Here is a 4,499-nt window from a genome sequence, read left to right on the forward strand (position 1 = left end):
TCTTGAGTATCTTCGGAGTTGGAGTAATAACTTCTCTCGGAGTGACTGTCGGAGTCGGAGCCGGATACCCATTCACCAACATGAGCTTGATGTCTTCGTTTTGTGTAGCTCCTTGATGATTTTTCCTTCCTTTCCGAATCCTTGCTTCTCCGTGAGTATCTTCGTTCATAACGATCATCTCTACTCCTTCTCTCTCTTGGTGGTGATTCTTTGCTTCTTCTTTTTGGAGAATCTTCTCTTCTCTTGTAGGGAGCCGTACACTCATTGGAATAGTGTCCGGGTCTTCCACAACTGTAGCAGTTTCGCTCTCGACTAGAAGATCTTTTGTCATTGTAGGACCTTGACTTGAAGCTTCTATCTTTGCTTCTACTCTTGTAGAACTTGTTGAAGTTCTTCACCATTAAGCTCAATTCTTCATTGAAGTTTTGTTTCTCACTTGATGATGTAAGGGCTTCACATGAGGCTTTGTAGGCACCACTTGACTTGTTGTGAAGTTCCTCTTTATCCTTAAGTGACATCTCATGAGCAACAATTCTTCCAATCACCTCCGTTGGCTTGAGATCTTTGTAATTGGGCATCATTTGGATCAATGTGCACACGGTATCATATTTTCCATCCAAGGCTCTTAGAATCTTCTTGATGATGAATCTATCGGTCATCTCTTCACTTCCTAAGCCGGCAATCTCATTTGTGATGAGAGCAAGCCTAGAGTACATTTCAGCGACACCTTCACCATCCTTCATTTTGAACTTGTCAAGTTGACTTTGAAGCACATCCAACTCGGATTCCTTGACGGAGTCGGTACCTTTGTGCATATCAATAAAGTGTCCCATATTTCCTTTGCATTCTCAAGACGACTGATTTTGTTGAATTCTTCGCGGCATAATCCGTTGAAGAGAATATCACAAGCTTGAGCATTGTATTGCAACATCTTCAACTCATCCGCGGTAGCTTCACGGTTTGGTTCTTTCCCATCAAAGAAGTCACCTTGCAAACCAACACACACAATAGCCCAAACGGCGAGGTTATGTCCAAGAATATGCATTTTCATTTTATGCTTCCAACTAGCAAAATTAGTACCATCAAAGTAAGGACCTCTATGGTGATAATTTCCCTCGCTAGACGCCATACTCTCCTAGGTTGTGAAACCAAGGCTATGACCACCAAAAGCTATGGAGATCAAAGGAAATGGAGACCAAAGCTCTGATACCACTTGTAGGATCGAAAGTATGTCTAGAGGGGGGGTGATTAGACTACTTGACCAAATAAAAACTTAGCCTTTTCCCAATTTTAGTTCTTGGCAGATTTTAGCTATTTTGGGACAGGTCAAGTAATCATCACACAATTCAAGCAAGCATAGAAAGAGTATATTGGCAGCGGAAAGTAAAGCATGCAACTTGCAAGAATGTAAGGAGAAGGGTTTAGAGATTTCAAACGTAATTGGAGACACGGATTTTTTTCCCGTGGTTCTGATAGGTGGTGCTATCCTACATCCACGTTGATGGAGACTTCAACCCACAAAGGGTACCGGTTGCGCGAGTCCACAAAGGGCTCCACCCACAAAGGGTAACGGTTGCGCGAGTCCACACAGGGCTCCACCCACGAAGGGTCCACGAAGAAGCAACCACCCACAAAGGGTAACGGTTGCGCGAGTCCACACAGGGCTCCACCCACGAAGGGTCCACGAAGAAGCAACCACCCACAAAGGGTCCACGAAGAAGCAACCTTGTCTATCCCACCATGGCCATCGCCCACACAGGACTTGCCTCACTAGCGGTAGATCTTCACGAAGTAGGCGATCTCCTTGCCCTTACAAACTCCTTGGTTCAACTCCACAATCTTGTCGGAGGCTCCCAAGTGACACCTAGCCAATCTAGGAGACACCACTCTCCAAGAAGTAACAAATGGTGTGTAGGTAATGAACTCCTTGCTCTTGTGCTTCAAATGATAGTCTCCCCAACACTCAACTCTCTCTCATAGAATTTGGATTTTGTGGAAAGAAGATTTGAGTGGAAAGCAACTTGGGAAGGCTAGAGATCAAGATTCATATGGTAGGAATGGAATATCTTGGTCTCAACACATGAGTAGGTGGTTCTCTCTCAGAACATATGAGTAGGAATTGTGTATGTGTTTGGATGGCTCTCTCCACGAATGAAGAGGAGGTGGAGGGGTATATATAGCCTCCACACAAAATCCAACCGTTACACACAGTTTTCCAATCTCGGTGGGACCGAATCAACAAACTCGGTCGGACCGAAAATGTAAACCTAGTGACCGTTGGAGATTTTCGGTGGGACTGACATGCAACTCGGTAGGACCGATATGGTTAGGGTTTGGGCATAACGTAATCTCGGTGAGACCGATTACACAAACTCGGTGAGACCGAATTTGGTAATTAGCTAACCAGAGAGTTGGTCAGGCAAACTCGGTGGGACCGATTTGCTCTTTCAGTGAGACCGGAAAGTTACAAAAAGGAAACACTGAATTTACATTGCAATCTCGGTGGGACCGATTCGCTCTTTCGGTGAGACCGAAAATTTACGAAAGGGAAACAGAGAGTTTGCAATCCCATCTCGGTGAGACCGAGATCCCTATCGGTAGAACCGAATTGCTAGGGTTTGGTAGTGGCTTATGACAAATGAAACTCGGTGGCGCCGGATAGGAAGAATCGGCAGGACCGAGTTTGGCTTAGGGTTTAGGTCATATGTGGATATGGGAAAGTAGTTGAGGGTTTTGGAGCATATCACTAAGCTCATGAAGCAAGAGGCTCATTAAGCAACACCTCATCCCTCCTTGATAGTATTGGCTTTTTTCCTAAGGACTCAATGTGATCTTGGATCACTAAAACATAAAATGAAGAGTCTTGAGCTTTTGAGCTTGAACCAATCCTTTGTCCTTAGCATTTTGAGGGTTCCACTTTCACATCCATGCCATGCCAATCATTGAGCTTTCCTGAAATAATCATCTTGGAATAGCATTAGCTCAATGAGCTATATGTTGTTATGAATTACCAAAACCACCTAGGGATAGTTGCACTTTCACCCGTCAACAATTCAAGGTACACAAGTCTTAAAACCATTATATTGAAAGGTCCATTGCTCAGTTGGTAAAGCACAAAGCTCTTAACCTTGTGGACGTGGGTTCAAAGCCCATGGTGGAGTTACATCATATGATGTTATTTTCGATGAAGCATGATCATATTTATAAAGTCCCTGCTCATTATTGCATAATTACCCAGCCATTGGGGGCTACACTGGTTGAAGTTTTTTGAGCATCAGGCAATTACAAGTCCCAGGTTGCTGCAAGCATGACAACCCGGCACTTGGGGGCTACATAATATGGAGTATTCAGTTTTTACTAGTGACTGGGATGAACAACGTGGATTTCTTCAAAAGGGGCAACATTTATATTGAAGCAAGTCTTAAGCCATCACTTTGTTCTGCTCAAGACTTGGGGGGCTACAGGTAATATGGATATAAGGGAGAAAAATCTTCAAGTTCTCAGTTCTGAGCAAACCAGATTGACCCGGTGTCTGCAACAATTATGACCCGACATTGGTAACAATTATGACTCGGTGCCATCAATATTTACAAACTGACAATTTTGGTAATATTAAACCGGCAAGTTCTACATCTTCAAACCAGTTGAATATCAGATGAGTATTTCAAGACCAATATTTCTTAAGCCGGCGCTTTGGAAGCCGACTCAAGTGGATTATTCTTCACAATATTTCTCTGTGAGAAACCAATGTCAGCAAATTGAGTATGAAGCTGGCTTATTGACCTGGATTTTCTAGAAGAAGGAAATGACAAGGAATTAAGGATTATCAGGTGCCGGTTTACAAGAATTCTTAACCCGGAGCATAATCTGTCAAATTTGTTCTTGTGTTTGTTTTACATGATCAGTTTAACATGGATAAATCCAAACTAAACGGGGGGCTAATGTCGGGGATATACCCCGCGGTATGACCCGGCCGGAAATATAACCCGGTTGACACTTGGCGATTCACTGGCGACCCGCCCTGACCAGATGGTTTACAAGAAACCCGCCGGAACATTATGACTCACTGGTAACCCGGCGGGCGGGACAGACGGATGATAAGGCCCAAGGTCCAGAAGGCCGGTTTATGTTAATGGTGGGCCGGTTTAATAGGAAAGGCGTGAGGAATATTTCCCTTACAAGGAGTCAAGACCCGGGCTTGTATCCGGTTTGTATTAGAAGGTAGACTAGTCCTAATCCTAATAGGACTCCACATGTAACCCACCCCTCTAACTTATATAAGGAGGGGCAGGGCTCCCCAAGGAGGACAAGTTGACAAGTTGGATAAGTTAGGTTTAGACAGACAACTCAATAGCTCTCGACATAGAGCACCCTTGTAATCATGATCATGATCATCAATATCAATGAAGCAGGATGTAGGCTTTTACCTCCACCGTGAGGGGCCGAACCTGGGTAAAACCTCGCGTCTCTCGTCCCACTCAACCCCTCTCAAGCTACCA

The sequence above is a fragment of the Triticum urartu genome, chromosome 4 (genome assembly GCF_003073215.2).
Source record: "Triticum urartu cultivar G1812 chromosome 4, Tu2.1, whole genome shotgun sequence".
Taxonomy (NCBI): Eukaryota; Viridiplantae; Streptophyta; class Magnoliopsida; order Poales; family Poaceae; genus Triticum; species Triticum urartu.